This window comes from Pinus tabuliformis, chromosome 3_1, assembly GCF_031772625.1.
Source record: "Pinus tabuliformis cultivar Carrire ecotype Pingquan chromosome 3_1, CPIR1, whole genome shotgun sequence".
NCBI classification, from domain to species: Eukaryota; Viridiplantae; Streptophyta; class Pinopsida; order Pinales; family Pinaceae; genus Pinus; species Pinus tabuliformis.
This window is the reverse complement of record NC_142301.1, coordinates 662,357,024-662,376,139: the sequence shown is the minus strand read 5'-3', so window position 1 is coordinate 662,376,139 and position 19,116 is coordinate 662,357,024.

Here is a 19,116-nt window from a genome sequence, read left to right as displayed (position 1 = left end):
TGATCTTTTGCAATTTGTTTTGCTTGCTTTGGAGAGGTTTTTTTTTTGGACCTCTTCATTTTCAAGTTGGCTTATTGTCTCTATAAAGAAACACATTTTTGCTTCTTGTCTGAGCATTCATGCACTATCATTATACTTTGCATTAAGATAGTTTGCATTACAGAAATTTTAGTCTTTTTGTTAGCTTTTGGGTGTGTAGAGTGTGTTTTCTGGAAAAAAGAGAAAGTTGCTTGTACAAGTTTATTCGTAAAACTCTATAGAAATCCCTTTTCATTGAAAAAAATAATTGCATTGGCATGTAGCTAAGTTTCTATTGGTTTCTTTTGCGTCATAAAAACATCATCTGTTTCACTCTCGTAATTCCCCCTGAATTAAAGAACAGCTATATAAAATCAAGCGATTAATAAAATGAACTAGAACTTTTATTGTTGTCATTAACAAACACCAAGAAGTTTAGGTTCATTAGGGCCTTGGATTAGGTGAGTGGATAGTTAACTCTCCAAGGCCGCTCAAATTACAAAACTTAGAAGTTGAATAAAGAGTGAAACCCAATATCGTTAGAAATATCAGGAAAGCTCTGTGACTGGGAGTTAAGCACGAGGGAGAGTGAAGACAAGGAAGAGAGATACCCCCTCTCCTATTTGCTAGATCCCTCCTCACGACTCTTTTGCACAGATTTTGATACGAGTTGGTGCCCATAGTTTCCTTTCCTAGGGATCTCATAGGTGGTTTTGGAGGGGAATCCCTTGGCACTTGAGGCTAACATTACATCACGTTCAATAGTACTTATGGAGGGTACCCTTGAGAAGCTTGCACTGGCAAAGGCTGTTGTTTGGAGGTCAGCGTAACTGCTTCTGATGCCTTCGCTGGTAGGCCTGGGCCGTCATTATCCCAAACTATCTTCGGAAGGTCCCTTCAATTTTTTGTATTTTGGTGTCCAATCCTCATCACCTGGAGCATAAATACTGGGAAGTTGCTTGATTGGTTGTATCTTTAGGGACTTTATAGTTGAGTGCTCTTTGTTCTTTGTATATATTTAGCTTTAGGTATTTTTGTCTTGTCACTTTTGGACTTTAGATTTTGAGTGACTGACCTACCACTCTGCCGACCTTGAAAAGCTTTTGATCTTTCTTTTGAAAGTGGTGGAGTTGCCTCCTTAAGGGCAAAGGTTTTGATTGTGCATCTATCTTCCTTGGAAATTCATTTGTACATTCCCGTAAGGGAAGCATTTGCGATAAGTTAGATATGGCCCATATTCCTGTGGAAACCAACCAAGGTACCCTCCCAAAAGGGGATCCTTGTGCTTTTCTTTTCTTTGGAAAAGTTGTTACCCCCTTGATGGCCACTTTGAATATTCCTGGATTGAATGTTGGACTACCAGTTTGGCTGTAGTCCACTTCGAATATTCCAGATGTTCTTGAAGCTTATCAAACGAATGCTTTATTTCAAGGGCATCAAATGCGTTGTTCATCTTCTTTCCAAGAGAAATCTGGGATTCCTCTTCCTCCTCCCTCTTGTAATAAGAGATCTAAAAAGAGGAGAAAGAGGAAGATGAAGAAGAAGAATAATTCTATCCATTCATCATCAATCTCTGCTAGTCATGTTGAAGATGAGCTTTCAGCCACTGCAAGTTATGTTGGGGGCATAAGTCTAGTCATTGCAAGTCATACTATCAATTCATCCTCAACCTCTACTAGTCATGTTGGAGATGAGCCTTCAGCGGCTGCCAATCATGTTGGGGGCATAAGTCTAGTCACTGCAAGTCATACTAGCAAAGAGTCATTAACCTCTATGAGTCATATTTTTGTTGACTCACTGATTTCTTTGAGTAGGGTTGGGGGCAATAGTCCTATCTCTCTTGGGAAAGAGTCATTGACCTCTGCAAGTCATGTTCGGGACTCTCTGCAAACCACTGCTAGTCATGTTGGCGGAATGGAGGTTGATAAGAAAGTTAGGCGTGGAAGTCTTAAACCTAAGTTCCCTTGTAAGATATGCAAGGGAAACCATCTTACTCATTTGTGCCCTGGTATTCCAGAGGTACAAAGGATATGGTCCGAGTCTGAACTTTCACCAGAATTCAGCCTACCAAGTTCAGACTCGGACCATATCCTTTGTACCTCTGGAATACCAGGGCACAAATGAGTAAGATGGTCTCCCTTGCATATCTTACAAGGGAACTTAGGTTTAAAACTTCCACGCCTAGGTTTCTTATCAACATCCATTCCGCTACATGACTAGCAGTGGTTTGCGAAGAGTCCCGAACATGACTTGCAGAGGTCAATGACTCTTTCCCAAGAGAGATAGGACTAGTGCCCCCAACCCTACTCAAAGAAGTCGGTGAGTCAACAGAAATATGACTCGTAGAGGTTAATGACGCTTTGCTAGATGATCTGCAGTGACTAGACTTATGCCCCCAGCATGACTGGCAGCGGCTGAAGGCTCATCTCCAACATGACTAGCAGAGGTTGAGGATGAATTGATAGTATGACTTGTAGTGACTAGACTTATGCCCCCAGCGTGACTTGCAGCGGCTGAAAGCTCATCTTCAACATGACTAGCAGAGGTTGATGATGAATGGATAGAATTATTCTTCTTCTTCGTCTTCCTCTTTCTCCTCTTTTTAGATCTCTTATTACAAGAGGGAGGAGGAAGAGGAATCCTAGATTTCTCTTTGAAAGAAGATGAACAACCCATTTGATGCCCTTGAAATAAAGCATTCGTTTGAGAAGCTTCAAGAACATCTGGAATATTCAGAGTGGACCACAGCCAAACTGGTAGTCCAACATTCAATCCAGGAATATTCAAAGTGGCCATCAAGGGGGTACCAACGTTTCCAAAGAAAGGAAAAGCACAAGGATCCCCTTTTGGGAGGGTACCTTGGTTGGTTTCCACAAGAATATGGGCCATATCTAACTTATTCGCAGATCCTTCCCTTACAGGAATGTACAAATGAATTTCCAAGGAAGATAGATGCACAATCAAAACCTTTGCCCTTAAGGAGGAAACTCCACAACTTTCAAAAGAAAGGTCAAAAGCCTTTCAAGGTTGGCGGAGTGGTAGGTCAGTCACTCAGAATCTAAAGTCCAAAAGTGACAAGACAAAAATACCTAAAGCCAACTATATACAAAGAGCAAAGAGCACTCGACTATAAAGTCCCTAAAGATACAACCAATCAAGAAACTTCCAAGTATTTCCGCTCCGAGGGATGAGGACCGGACACTAAAATACAAGAAAGTGAAGTAAGGTACCTTCCGAAGATAGTCTAGGATAATGACGGCCCCGACCTACTAGCGAAGGTATCAGAAGAAATTACACTGACCTCCAAATAACAACCTTTTTCGGTGCAAGCACCCAAGATTCACAAGGGTACCCTCCAAAAGTATTGTTGAACGTGATGCAACGTCAGCCTCGGGTGCCACGATATTTCCCTCCACAACCACCTATGAGATCCCTTGGAAAGGCAAGTATGGGCGCCAACTCGTATCAAAATCCAGGCGGAACAGTTGTGAGGCGGGATCCAACAAGTAGGAGAGGGGGTATTTCTCTTCCTTGTCTTCACTCTCCCTCGTGCTTAACTCCCAGTCATGGAGGTTCTAAGAACTTCCATTGTTCCCTCAACCTTCAGTTGAAATTTTCTTGCAACACTCCTTGTTGCAACCTTTTCTGCCACAACTTTACTTTAAAAGCTTTTACATGCTCTATTCCTCCTTTGAAACTATTTCCACTATATTCTTTCTTCTGTTGCTACCCATTCCAATAATTTCAAATTAGTTGAAGAGAAAAATTCATTGCCTGTCATTTAATTTTCAATTATGCTGCAATCTCTCAATTCTCTTACTGACTACAATCTATCAGTTGTCCTGCTTGATGGTCCTAGCAATAGAAAAGTTCTTGTCTTCTGCTATTCTTGTTAATAGACGGATCCCTGAGCCCGATGATTTTTAAAATTACAATTCATAAACGTTACGGGCTTTCGGCTCGAGACTGTTAACTCCGTCTCCCGGCTCTGTTAAGTAATGTATCCCAACGTTGTCAAATGACGGACTTTTGTTACGACATTAAAAACACTAAGTTTTGTGCAACTCCTATGCATTCTATTCCTCTCACTCGATTTTGTAGCTTCCTCAGCTACGTTTTGTGGGTTCAAGCCTTGTATCCTCTGTCTCTCTACTTCGCCTATGCGCTCTATCTTAACTTCAATAATTCCTCCCAACCTTCTCTTTCCTTTGATATTGGAACAATATTGTGCTGATTGCCTTCCTTTGTATTCAATTCCTTCTATGGTCTTTGAATCCTCTAGTTAATGGATCGTTGATCCTTCATTGATCAACGATCAACGCCTCTCCCTCCTAAACATATTCTTCCTCCATGCTCTTCCGCTTCGACTTTGACTCTGATCCTACTTCTATCTCAATTCCTTCGCGTTCTTATACAAGTTACAATGTGCACTGATCCTACAAACATGTACACGTGGATCTCTCCTAAATTTTGATCATAACCTGCAATATACAAACTGTTATAATAACAAAGTTCCATATACAAAAGAAAAGACACGCAACTCCCTTAGTACACTCAATAAAGTATTCTTCATTAACAAATAAGCCAAATATATTTTCAATAGACTCTCTCTAGTCTGATTACAACAATGAAGGCTTCTTTGGCCTTGTGACCCTAATTGACCTTCAACTCCACTCAATCCTCTATCGCACACCTCTCTATCTCTTTTTTTTCATTAATTCAATATATGAATAAGTACGTAAACAAGTTCCTTCTAGATCCATGAAAAGTGGATCTAAAATTTAATTTTCGCTACAAAATCCAAAGCTCTCTTGAATTCCTCAAACAAATTAACAAGGCTCTAAAATTGCTAGATTACATTGCAAAATAAAAGTTCTCCTAATCTAACCAAATCCCCACTTTGAAGAACCCACTCCTCTAGTAAAAATGATCGACCTTCTCCGTCAATTTGGTTTTACGATGCTCCTTCATAAAAATACCTTCTCAACTACCCAAAATTTAACAACCACCTTCTAAGTTTGCAGACATTTAACGAAACTTGGGATCATAGATGGACAACTTTGAAGTGATTTTCCTTAATATACATTCTATTAGGTTCTTTCTTGTATAAATTAAATAAATAGATTATTTTAACTCATTTTATCCGTTACATTATTTTTGTACTCTATTAAGGTGGGCAATAGTTTGTCAAAACTCTAAAAAATATAATATCCTTACCATGTTGATACTTTCTAAAATGAGATCACCTTCGAATTTTGAAGAGATTTAACAAAATGTGAAGAGACTTTTACTTCCCAGTTTTGAAAAAAATTGTCGAACATGTAAACCTAATGTTAAAAACTTGACTGGGCTAACTATCAAGGGCTTTGGAAGGGCTCTCGAATCCACAATTCAACTTTCTAAGTTCTATCACCATTTTTTATTTCTACAAACAACTATGAGGCATATATTTATTGAAGAGATTCAGATAGAACAATACTCGAAACTTCTATAAAATGAGCTTTGTACCTAAGATTGCCAAACAAATATTGTTTGCTGGTTCGTTGATAGGACATCGAAAGTATGTTTATAGCAATGACTAACAACTTTAAGAGGATGCAAGCATATACCAATAGTTAATTAAAAACTAATCAAAGGTTCTAACAAAGATATACATTGTTGAGTTATAAAGATTCTTCTAGATGCAAACGCCTCTTGTTTTCACTATGTACTCTTACTCAGTAATCATGGTATTTACTAGCAATTGCCCCTAAAGGTGCAAAGATACACCGAAGGAATGGAAAATTTGGTAATAAGATTCTTGAACTATTTTTTGGAGTGGGACAATAAAAACAGATAGACGAACTATTTTCCTCTATATATTCATTAGTTGAATGGATGGGAGGTCGGCAAAGAAAAACCTACAAAATGGAAAGTGGATGATGATATTTATTGAGACATCTAAAAACTAATGCTGATATTGATTGAGGCAACCAACAAGTTTGTGGTTTTGTATTTTATGATTTCCAGAAACTGATGTCAAAACTGATACTGATAATCAAGATTTGAGAGACTGAGATTGATATTGGATGAGGTATACAACAAATTTGTAAGTATGTATTTTATAATATTAAAATCAAGATTTCCAGAAACTGATATATCTAAGTAATTTCCAGAAATTGATATACTACACAAGTTTGAGTGAAGAGCAGAATTCGCAGGACTTTGGCGAACACAAGAGTTTCTCAGTAGGGTAGTCTTGTCATTCCCACATTTCATCACTTGCTAGGACTTAGACGACTAAATTTTCAGGAGAATCCAACCACTACAAATGGTAATGTCTCAGGCGACCACCATGAAACTTCCTCTTCCAAGGAGGAAGACAAAGACAAGGTACAAGGTCAAGCAGTGAAGCCATGATGACTTTAGGGGAGTTAGGGATGTTGTGTAGCTTGCCATATTTCCCTTACAACATCCATATTTCCTTCTTCATTGTTTAGGGTTTGTGATTCATGGTTTTTGTCCTCCCTTGAGACTACCTGATTTTCCTCAAGGATTTCAAGGGTGGTGGATGCATCTGTTGGGTAAAATTTATGGCTCAAACAAAGTTCTTGGAAACAAGGAAAGCTCTTACCATCTTGGAAGGTTTTGAGGGATGTGGAGTCCATATTTTGTTTCCATTCCACTGATGTGAAGGGCCATTGTCTATGGTGCAGTTGGATTGTTGAAATTGCTTATGGGTTTGTCCAGTGCAGAGGAGATTTAATTTCCTCACTTCTTGGTTCATTCAAGCATACTTGTGCATCTTACCTTACGACAATCATAATTTTTCCAACTATTATAATGAGAGCGATGATTTTAAGAAATTTTGTAACAATATTGCAAGCAATGCAGTGAACTGATTCAAAAAGGGTCAAGCAGTGAAGCCAGGATGACTTTAGGGGAGTTAGGAAATGTTGTGCATCTTGCCATATTTCCCTTACAACATCCACCAGATTCCATTGTTTTTTTTTTATGGGATTTCATCAATGTTGTTAAACTGGTGCAAAGTATCTTATCCTTCTTCATTGCTTAGGGCTTGTGATTCAAGGTTTTCGTCCTGCCTTGAGACTACCCGATTTTTCTCAGGGATTTGAAGGGTGATGGATGCATCCATTGGGTAAAATTTATGGCTTGAACAAAGTTCTTGGAAACGAGGAAAGCTCCTACCATCTTGGAAGGTTTTGAGGAATGTGGAGTCCAGATTTTGTTGCCATTTTAGTGATGTGGAGCTCCATTGTTTATGGCATAACTGGATTGTTGAAATTGCTTATAGGTTTGTCCAATGCAGAGGAGATTTACTTTCTTAAACTCAAGATTGAAACGTACATCACTTTGGAATCTCTCTTGAGCAGATATGGGCATTCGGCATTCGTTTCCCAACCCTGGGAGAATACCAGGTGGAATCGAGATTGTAAACGCTGCGTTAATCATCGGGACTTTGTCCTTGGCCCAGTCAGCATATAGAAAAATTAGGAGATTTTAGTTAAAAGGTAGAAAGGGGGAATGAACGTTAATAAGAACATAATTAACAAATATGAGCTAAGGACTCTCGGAGAGGGAAGTTTCGCAAAACTTTTTGCAGCCTACCTTGACAATTGTTTGACAAATCAACAGTAGAAAACAAAGTAAAAGTGACAATTGTACTGTGGAAAAAAAAGTAGAAAGAAACACCTTTGGTGTAATTATATAATTTAATTTATGAATAAATTTGATGTGTATATTTTAATTTTTTTTTAAATATTATTTTCTTTCTTATTATTATTTTAAATATCATTTATTAAATTTAATTTTCTCTTAAGTCTTTACTCACAAGTTTATATTTATAAATTTTATTCTAAAATTTCTTAATAATGATGGATGTTAGTCCTAACCTTTTATATAATTAAAATTCAGATTTTAGAAATATTTTTATATTTTATAATTAAAGTTTGAAAATTTTCATACATGTATAAACTAAGTTGATAAGTTAAATAATTTTGATTCACTTAATTATAATTGATTGTTTGCCTAAATAATATTTAAGCTACAAATTATTCAAACATACATTTCATTTTATTAAATTAATTATGATTGATTTATTATTTAAATAATATTTAGAGTTTGAAAATATTATTTTATTTTTTACAAAGTTTATTTTAATTTTTCATAAAAATCAGAATTTGGTAATAATTTGAATTATATTCTTTGAAAATATCTACAAATACTTCAAATTTTACATGATTTTACTAAATTGTTAACTTCATTTCAATAAATATTGTATTTAATTTTTTTAATGAAATATTATAATTTTACATAATTTTATTAAATTGTTATCATGATTTTAATATTTTCTTTAATGATATAGTATAATTTTTATAATTAAATACTCACCTCCTATATATTAAATTTAAAATTAAACAAAAATTATACGGCAAAAGTTTGGATTTATACTTAAATTTATATTTAAATTTTATAATTTATATTTACACCGAAGGTGTTTCTATTGAATCAGTGGTATCGTCTATCTTACAGTGGAGTTGTTACTCTATTTTGTTTTCCACAGTTGATTGAATCAGTTGTATCCACTAACTTTTTATTTTCCACAGTACAGCTGTCACTCTTACTTTGTTTTCCACCGTTGATTTGTCAAACCGTTGTTGAGGCACATTCCGAAAACTTTGGCGAAACTTCAAACACTGTAGCCGGCTCATGCTGCCAAAACTTTGGCGAAAATTCAGATACTTTCGACAGCTCTTTTTACCAAGTTACGGAATAAATGGAAATAAAACATTTAAAATCCGAGTGGATATTTTTTCCAGGTGCAAGTCAGTAAATTAGATCTGTTTAATCTAAAATTTAGATTTATAATTAAATATAAATTATAAAAATTAAATATAAATTTAAATTTAAATTTAAGTATAAATCAAAACTTTTACGTATAATTTTTGTTTTATTTTAAATTTAATATATAGAAGAGGTGAGTATTTAATTATAAAATTATATTATCATTACAGAAAAATATTAAAATCATGATAATAATTTAATAAAATTATGTAAAATTATAATATTTCATTAAAAAAGTAGTCGATACAACTGATTCAATCAACGGTGGAAAACAAAATAAAAGTAACAGCTGTACTGTGGAAAATAAAAAAGTAGACGATACCACTGATTCAATAGAAACACCTTCGGTGTAATTGTCATGATGATTTCAAAAGCATTTACACTATGAAGACGATGAAAATTGAGTAAAAGATGATAAACACGTAAACCTTCAGACCTTTTTACTTGACAAAAACAGGTAAGTATCATAGATAACCAATCAGCTAATGAAAAAGATCACGCTGGGATTATCTAGGATGATTCCAAAGTTCAAACAATGTCGGCAAGCTATACCTTTTTGCAGTGAACACGCACATATATTAGACATCATACGTAAAAAAGTTTTTAACTGCATAATCTCTACAAAAAGAACCATTAGTCAAATGCATCTCATATCCAAAGATTTGTAGCAAAACAAGAAAGGTCCTTTGTGGACCTAGATCCTATGCTCTTCATGAATGATGATGTGTCCTGCATCTATATCGTTCATTTATTCCAGTCTGGAGAATGTGGCATAGACCAAAAGCATGATCCCTGTGAAGACACCATTGCCTGATAACTCTGCTGAGCATTTATCAAAGCAAACTTCACAGTCGAAGATCTTAGCTCCTCCTAAATATCTTGTCGATTGTTTCACAGGCTAGCATACTGTCACCAGGTCTCAAGAATGCACCGATGAGAATTCACGTGTTTGGTTAGTACCCTTAATTGTTTATTGGGAATTTATGTATATGTGGCATTGTTTTCAACAAGTGCCTCGTACAGGAGTGCCTGAGAAATTTGGTTAATTTTCACATGAATTCAAGATTACAGAAATCAATCCCCAGAAGAAGAACTTTCAGTTCCAGGAGTCTCAACTCAATAAATTTTACCTCAGAAAAAGTATTATAAGGAATCAGATTGCCCCTCAACTCTCCTAAAAATCTTATCATTTTGTTGTGTGGCCGGCCCTATCACTGTTTAAAACATTAAACAATTGACAAAGCATTATTAAAATAATGTTATCTGCAGAAAAAAATTCCTGGTCTAGGAAAGCACAATTACATATATGAACTATGTCTGACATAAGCTTATCCCTGTTGGTCAAAATTGTCATTGATATCAATATGAGCATTGATGAAGATAATAATGGCATGGATGATTGTTGAAGGTCACACTTGGAACTCTAATGAAAAAGCCCTAAATGCCCTAATCCTAAAAAGCTTGAAGGCCTAAAGTTTATGAAGAAGGAGCCCTAAACATAAAATACTACAAGCTGTCATGAATAAAATAATGATGACAGTTTCACAAAAATAATTTTATTGGTGGTAAAATGACCTTATTTAAGGATGGGATTGGCATAGGCTTGTATAGGACTTTTTCCTCTTTCCAACGAGCTATTACTTGTCCTCTAATTCCTCATAGTCCGAGAGAAAATGATTTTTTAATGATGAAATATTATATCTTTTATGCTAGCCGACCTAAGCCAACATATGTAAGTCAGCTCCATGGCCAATTGACGTGTCTCTTCGTCAAATGTCAAATCCTGTATAAATATAAAAGGTTGAATTCATCATTTCAGATCATCCATGTAATTTTAGGTATGTTCTATGCTCAGAGCAATTTATTTCAATTTTCACAGTTAGCTCAATATCTTTTCCAGATTAACAATCACATCAGCATTAAAGTAAATTGCAGATAGAACATAAACGTAGATCGTAGAAAACAAGCCAAGATAAGAGGACACAAGATGTGGCACTACCCAGGGACAAACCCCAAAGTGGGGAAACCCTTGATCAATTCTTCTTATATGTTCTTCAATAGTTCAGCAGAGAGAGAGAGAGAGAGTACATTTACAACAGAAGTCAACACTTTGACTTATCTAAATAAGAGCATAGATCATCTCTAAGAAGATGATACATGAGGTAGCTGAACTCAGTTGAAGACATGCTGCTTCAATTGATTCTCCATCGCCTTGCTGCACCTATCATTGTGCTCCTCCTCCTCGTCCTGATTCTGATGGAAGTAGGTGTCATTCGTCCCAGCATTAGTCCTTATTCATCACCGGTGGTCATGGTGCTCAAGAAAGATGGGGAGTGGCGGATGTGTCCAGACTTCAGGGCCCTCAATAAGTTGACAGTCAAAGATAAATTTCCCATCCCGGTGGTTGACGATTTGCTGGATGAACTCAATGGGGCTCAATTCTTCACTAAGCTGGATCTTTGCTCAGGCTACCACCAAATTCGCATGAAGGAAGTCGACATTCCAAAGACTGCTTTCAGAACTCATGAACGGCATTATGAGTTCTTGGTCATGCCATTCGGTCTTTGTAATGCCCCCTCTACTTTTCAAAGCCTTACGAACCACATTCTCAAACCATATCTCAGGAAATTTGTCCTTGTCTTCTTCGATGACATCCTCATCTATAGTTGCACTTGGGCCGCACATCTTCAACATGTAGATCTACTCTTGCAACTGCTCCGCAAGCATAAATTATTTGTCAAGATGTCCAAGTGTTCGTTTGGCATGGAAGAAGTTGAGTATTTGGGCCACATTATGGGGCGTGAAGGTGTCAAGGTGGACCCCAAAAAGATCCAAGCAATGTAGGATTGGCCTCAACCTAAGACCTTGAAGAGCTTGAGAGGATTTTTGGGTCTCACAGCCTATTATCGTAAATTTGTTTGCAACTATGGTCGCATAGCGAAGCCCCTCACTCAACTCCTAAAGAAAAATTCATTCTTCTGGAATGAGGAAGCACAACAGGCATTTACAGCTCTAAAAAATGCCATGTGTTCCACTCCAGTCTTAGCACTCCCTGACTTCACCAAATCTTTTGTCATTGAATGTGATGCTTCGGGTACAGGTATTGGGGCGGTCTTAATGCAGGAAGGGCGACCTTTGGCCTTCACAAGCCAACAACTAAGTGGGAAGAATCTAGGCCAATCTACCTACGAGAAGGAAATGATGGCCATCTTACATGCAGTAGAGACCTGGCGACCTTACTTATTGGGGCGACATTTCCAAATCCGCACAGATCATCACAGTCTTAAATATTTTTTGAAGCAACGCCTATCCTTCCCACAACAAAATAAATGGCTCGCCAAAATGCTGGGATATGATCATGAGATCATTTACAAGAAAGGGAAAGACAATAGTGTAGCAGATGCATTATCTCGCCAATTTGAGGAGGAAAGTACTCTGCTAGCAATTTCCCTCCCCATTCCAGAATGGATTGAAGAGGCTCGCAGGGAATGGTTTTCACATCCCGGGCTCTCCCAACTCATTTCTCAATTGCAGGTAGATCCAAATTCCACCAAGGGCTACTCGTGGCAGGATGATATTCTTCGCTACAGGGACAGAGTCGTAATATCACCAACATCCACCCTCAAAAGTCGCATTTTGGCAGAATTGCACTCATCCCCCATTGCAGAACATTCAGGCTTTCAGAAGACGTATGCTCGCACCAGAAGATCATTTTTTTGGACAGGCATGAAAAAGGACATCCTTACTTTCGTAGCAGAATGCGATGTCTGTCAATGCCACAAAGGGGAGACCGTCAACACACCAGGCACATTACAACCGTTGCCCATCCCGACATCAATTTGGACGGAGGTTTCTATGGATTTCATTACAGGTCTTCCAAAGTCAGGAAACAAGTCAGTCATCATGGTGGTTGTGGACAGACTTTCGAAGTATGCTCATTTCTGCGCCCTACCCCACCCGTTTACACCAACTTTGGTCGCTCAATCTTTCATGGATCAGATCTTCAAATTGCATGGCATGCCCACTTCTATTGTGTCCGATCGCGACCCAATCTTCACCAGTAATTTTTGGCAGGAACTCTTCAGGATACAAGGAACTCAACTAAAACTCAGTACTTCCTATCATCCGCAAATGGATGGTCAAACTGAAGCCGTCAACAAATGTCTGGAAACCTACCTTAGGTGTTTCACTTCAGAAAAGCAACATCTTTGGGTACAGTGGTTACCTCTGGTTGAATGGTGGTATAACACCAACTATCATGCCACCACCAAAATGACTCCCTATGAAGCAGTATATGGTCAACTCCCTCCTTCCCCTACTTCTTATCTCAAGGGGTGCTCAAAAGTACAAGAAGTGGATCAACTCCTACAACACCGCGCAACCATGCTCGCCCATCTTAGAGAGAATCTTCATCAAGCTCAAAACCGCATGAAGCAACAGGTAGACCAGCATCGCTCAAAGCGCCAATTTCAAGAAGGGGATCAGGTCTTTTTGAGGCTGCAACCATATAAACAAACATCACTCAAAGACAAGGGTTGCCAGAAACTATCTCCAAAATTCTACGGACCATATCAAGTACTTCAGCGCATTGGAGAAGTGGCTTACAAGTTGGCTTTGCCACCTACTGCAAAAATCCATCCAGTTTTCCATGTCTCATGCCTCAAGAAAGTGATTGGGAACAATTGCAGAATTCAAACCAGTCTACCTGAATTGGATGAAGAAGGGTCAATCTGGCTCCAACCTGAACAGATCCTAGACACACGAGACAGGCACTTGCAGGGCCGCATGATTAGGGAAGTCCTCGTCAAGTGGAAAGACACCTCTCCAGAAGATGCAACTTGAGAAACAGCCACTATTCTTCAGCAGTTTCCGCAGCTTCAGCGTTGAGGACAAGGCTAGTCTTAAGGGGGAGGGCATGTTAGGGTCCCACCCTAACCCCCTTATTTATGTAATGGGATCGAGTCTTAGTCAAGAGTCAATAAAGCGCATATTAATAATTGTAAGTGGTTAACCCGCAATTAATGACGGGACCACAGTTAGTTGCAAATGGGCTGTAGTATTAGATATATGATACTAATAAAACCCATGGTATTGATCCTTGGTATTGCATGTATGAGTCATATATAAAGGATAGAGACTCCCTGCGAGGAGCATCATGTCTTATTTTTGTATCGAGCTCTGCTCTATTGGAGGTTGCCCCCTCGAAGAGGTCAGTGAACATTGCTTTCTGAATAATAAAATATTTGTTGTTGTCTCTCACTGTTCTATGTTCTGGGTATCTTTCTTCGCATATTCTGTATTTGGGTATCTTTTTGCAGGTTAAGAGCATAACACCATTGATAGTACTACTATGGTCCCTAACCCCATTTCCCTACTCATTGACTAGATGAGAGGTACATCCCATGAGTCCCAGACTGCATGGGTTGGATGCCTCGACAGGAGAACCACTCATCCTATCCCTAAGTCGCCACGGGGTATCATAGGGGTAGGCTGAGCCATTCACCCAGTACACAGTGCACCATTAGGGGAGGGTGAGTCGCCCTATAGTCGCTTGTTGCTCCACGAAGTACCCTAAGCCCCCCAGAGCTCCCAGAGCTCAATGCATGCATCATGCAGGACCCTCATAAGAGGATCTCTCAACGAACCAAGTCGTTCGAGAAAGTCACAAATTTGACCTTTCCTCGGGGCTTCGACAGAATGTCTGCGACTTGCACATCAGTCCCAATGCGATGGAGCCTTCTCGTTCATCGATGTACCATATCCCAGATAAGGTAGTATCTGATGTCTATATGTTGGAGCAATCATTGAATACAGGATTCCTCAACAATCGAGTCCCCCCTTGGTTGACACAGAAGATCATGGTGGTATCCATCATGTGTACAAACAGCTCACTGAAGAGCTTCCGCAACCAAGCAGCTTCACACGAGATCATACTCATAGCTATGTATACGGTCTCAGCGGTGCTTATAGCAATCGACTTCTGCTTCCTGCTCATCCAAGATATTGAAGCAAAACCCAAAGAGAACCAGCACTCAAAAGTGCCCTTGCGATCCTCCACACTACTTGCCTAGTCAACATTCGAATAATCATGTAGCTTCATATTTTCAGCAGTGTATCTCAATCTATGAGTTATTGTGGCCTGAAGATATCTCAGAAGATCCTTGGCACCAATCCAGTGAGGTTCAACCAAAATATGAGCCCAACATGCTAACTGTAAAACATATATCTGGACGGAAGTTCACCAAGAACATCAATGCGATGGGTTTATGAAACTCAGAGGCATTTCCCAAATCTGGTTCGGCATCACTACCATATAACTTCTGAAAGTAAAGATCCCCGAGGTAGTCATGGGCTTGCTGTTTACCATTCCACATTCGAAATCCAACTCCCTCTTACTTCTGCAAATGAGAGGGTCTGCACCTGTCAGAAATAGGTCATCCTCAGAAGGTGCAGGTATGAGAGGTTTATCATCCACAACCTTCAAGCAATGGTTTGGAACGGCTTCACTCCTAGTGAATCTCAGCGTCATCAGACAGCTATCAATCCTCTCATACTAAACCCAGGATGTTTTGCTTCAAGCCATAGAGGGCTTTCTTCCACTTGCACACATGAGATTCCCGATCATGAATCTCAAACCCCTCAGGTTGTTTCAAACCTGTGGACCTGCTATATGAGGGGAATGGTCCCCTTTTAAGATTTTCATTCGGTACATCTTAGACATGTACCTCCATGCTCTTTTTGAATTCAGGCATCCTTGTCATCATCTGACTCACATCAGGTAAGGCCCCATAAAGTAGACCTTCGGTCCTACAGATGAGATGTGTCAACTAACATGGTCCCCAATGGACTTCCTGCAACTTGATACAAATTTCCACCCCTGAACTCAAAAGCATCTTTGAAAATTCCGTTTTCAAACATGTACCTTTCCATCGATGAATGCCACCCTGAAACCTTTGACTTCCATTGCCAAAATGGACAACAGGTTCTTCTTGCGATCAAGTACATAAAAGAGATTCTGTAAATGAATCGATTTACCCTCATTCACTTGAAGGGTAACATTCCCTACACCCTTTCCAGGATAGGTGGCATTGACTCCAAGTATAATCTCACGATTGTTTCCATCTCTACCAAGTTAGAGAGAGCACTCTTCTATCCGATGAAGTGCCTTGAAGCACTACAATCAATAAGCTAAATTCCCAAAGCGTCTGAAGGAGAGGGCCAATACAAGACAATGCTTCTTTATCTTATCAGAAACAACATTTGATTTTTCATACCTGGGGTTCCTTGCTTTCTTTGAAGAGTCGGCCATTTCCTTAATGACCTGCATTACCTGTCATTCCTCTAATCATTGAAGATGTCCCTGGAATGATTGTTACCATCATCAAGTGATGTGTCCGTACCATTCGGACACTCCTTTGCATAATGGCCGAACTTATTACAACCAAGGCATCTGCCTTTTCTTCCACCCTTAGATTCGGACTTCCCATTGAAGTGATCTTTAGGTAGGCCATCAGAAGCTTCCACTGCGCCATTCTGATAATATTCTCTGCTTTGATTTCACCCTCGGTGAATTTGAAGAGGGATGAGGAATCCATTGTTCCTTTTGTCCTTTCCCAACTGTCTTTGGTGATTGCTCTTTCACTCTTGCTTGGGCTTTGTCTTCACCTCACCTCTGATACCATGTTAATTTTAGGTATGTTCTATGCTCAGAGCAATTTATTTCAATTTTCACAATTAGCTCAATATCTTTTCCAGATTAGCAATCACATTAGCATTAAAGTAAATTGCAGATAGAACATAAATGTAGATCGCAGAAAACAAGCCAAGACAAGAGGATACAAGATGTGGCGCTAGCCAGGGACATACCCCAATGTGGGGAAACCCTTGATCAATTCTTCTTATATGTTCTTCAATAGTTTAGCGGAGAGAGAAAGAGAGAGACAGTACATTTACAATAGACGTCAACACTTTGACTTATCTAAATAAGAGCATAGATCATCTCTAAGAAGATGATACATGAGGTAGTTGAACTCGATTGAAGACATACTGCTTCAACTGATTCTCTATCGCCTTGCTACACCTATCATTGTGCTGCTCCTCCTCATCATGCTGCACCTCACTGTGTTGCACCATGTTGCACCCATCATCACTATGTTGCATCTCATCATGTTTCACTAGTCATGATTGTACCCATCACTGTGTTCAATGTATACTGTAAAGTATCATCACGCAGCACCACTGTCATTAAGTTGCTCTTCATCACATGCTCCCATCACCGGGCTGCACTCGATCATTATACAACACTATATTGTTGTCTCTAACACCATGCTACATCCAACTGCTACATCTAGATATGTAGCCACATCCATAGGTTGTATCTTAACATGTTGCATCAACTGTTGTAGCCAACCATAATGCTTCATCAATATTATCCACCAGGTGACCTTGTTGTCCCATGCATCTTTGCAGCACCATATATCTTTGCAGCACTATGTAGCCCAGCTGTCCCATGTATCTTTGCTGCACTAGTTTCCTTGCTGTCCCATGTATATTGCTGCACTAGTTTCCTTGTTGTCCCATGTATATTGCCTAGCTGTCCCGTTTACTAGCACTGTTGTCCCTTCAACACTGTTGTTCCGAGTCTGCCTTCATTGTTGCTTATGATGTGACTGGTTAGGGCATATGGCAACCCTTACACAACCATCTATCAGTCCACAAGGACTGCAACATACCTTCATGAGACACCTCCCCTAGCATGCTGCTATTCTGGGCATATTTGAGCCCTCAATTCACCTTACGCAAGTACTAACTCTGATGCTATGGCCTGCGGCCTAGCACACAGTACTTATGTAGCTAACGGGTTGCACCATACAAGTATTAGTATAGGTCTCCAACTTGGCCTACCCAGCAAGTAACCTCAGCGTCCTTCCAGCAGCTCAGTGCTTTGTTTTAACCCTTAAAACAGTGTCTGATCTCCTCGTTGTCTTGGCCTCTTCTTGCTCGTGCTAGGACTGCGGCTAGGGCTTGCTAAGGCCTCCCTCGGCCTTCTTAATTGCGGCTAGGTTTTGGTGTTAGGACAGCATAAGTAATTGCTGAACATCCCTCATTACCTCGACCTCTTCTTGTGCGGTTTATCCTCCTTCAACGAGCTTTCTCCAAGGTATGCGTTGCACTAGGGCATCCTTAGGACTACGGCTAGGGCATCCTTAGGACTGCGGCAAGGGCATCCTTTAGGTTAGCGTAGAGATTCCTTCCATGGCTTCGCTCACCTGTCATCTTTGCTGCGGCTAGGGCAGCCTCCTTTCCTCCAACGTCTAGGGCTTCTTCCTCCTAGATTTCTCTCACACTAAAACCCAAGACCAGTGGAGAGAAATCAAGTGAGAAGTGTGTGTGAAATGACTCTCAAGCCATCTCCTTTTATACTGAAACGTTGAGCACATGTGGGGTTTATTTGGTTGTTGGTCGACCTTGACGAATTGTCTTATAACACAATTAGATTCATAACTCCATGAATACTTATCGGAATCGGATGATCTTTAGATCAATCCTACACCTCTCAATGAGAGGGATCCAAGGAAAATATCAGCTGCCATAAATAAGATGACCCACATGGAGTTTGGCCCTAGTTTCCAATTTTAACAATCCAGTTCGGCGAAAAATATCACAGAGACACAAGACAAAAAGGTGATTAGAGTTCACAACTCGTGAACCATAAACGCCGAGGATAATGAGGATATTTCTTCTTGGGAAATTCAGTGTTAAAAGGATCTTTCAAGCTCAGACTGTCTGCCTGGGATTGCATTCATTCTCGAACCTGTGACAACATCCTTTAATCTGTGGAAGGGTCGGTCTAATCACCTGAGAAGGGACAGTCACCTCAGGCTCAGTTCTGGGGAGGAATAAACAACTCAGTGCAGTGACAAACTGTCGAGGGTCTCGGACCTATGGTGACTAACATCTCAGAGACACCTGTAGAAGCTCATTTTGTAGATCGGACTTGAAGTTACATACCTCGAACTTGTTGTTCATTCAGATCTGAACTGGTGAGAGGCTTCCTTTCAAGCTCAGATTGCAGATTTGGAGGCTCGGACCTAATTACAGAAGACTCAGACCCGTTCTAGGCTACAAGACCTCAGAACTACTGAACAGTGCTTGGGCATATAAGCAGTCACCAGTTGAAGGCTTATTAAGCCTCAGACTTAGCATAAAAGCATCTCACCTGTGGAGCTCGGATCAAGAACAGTTATTTGTGGA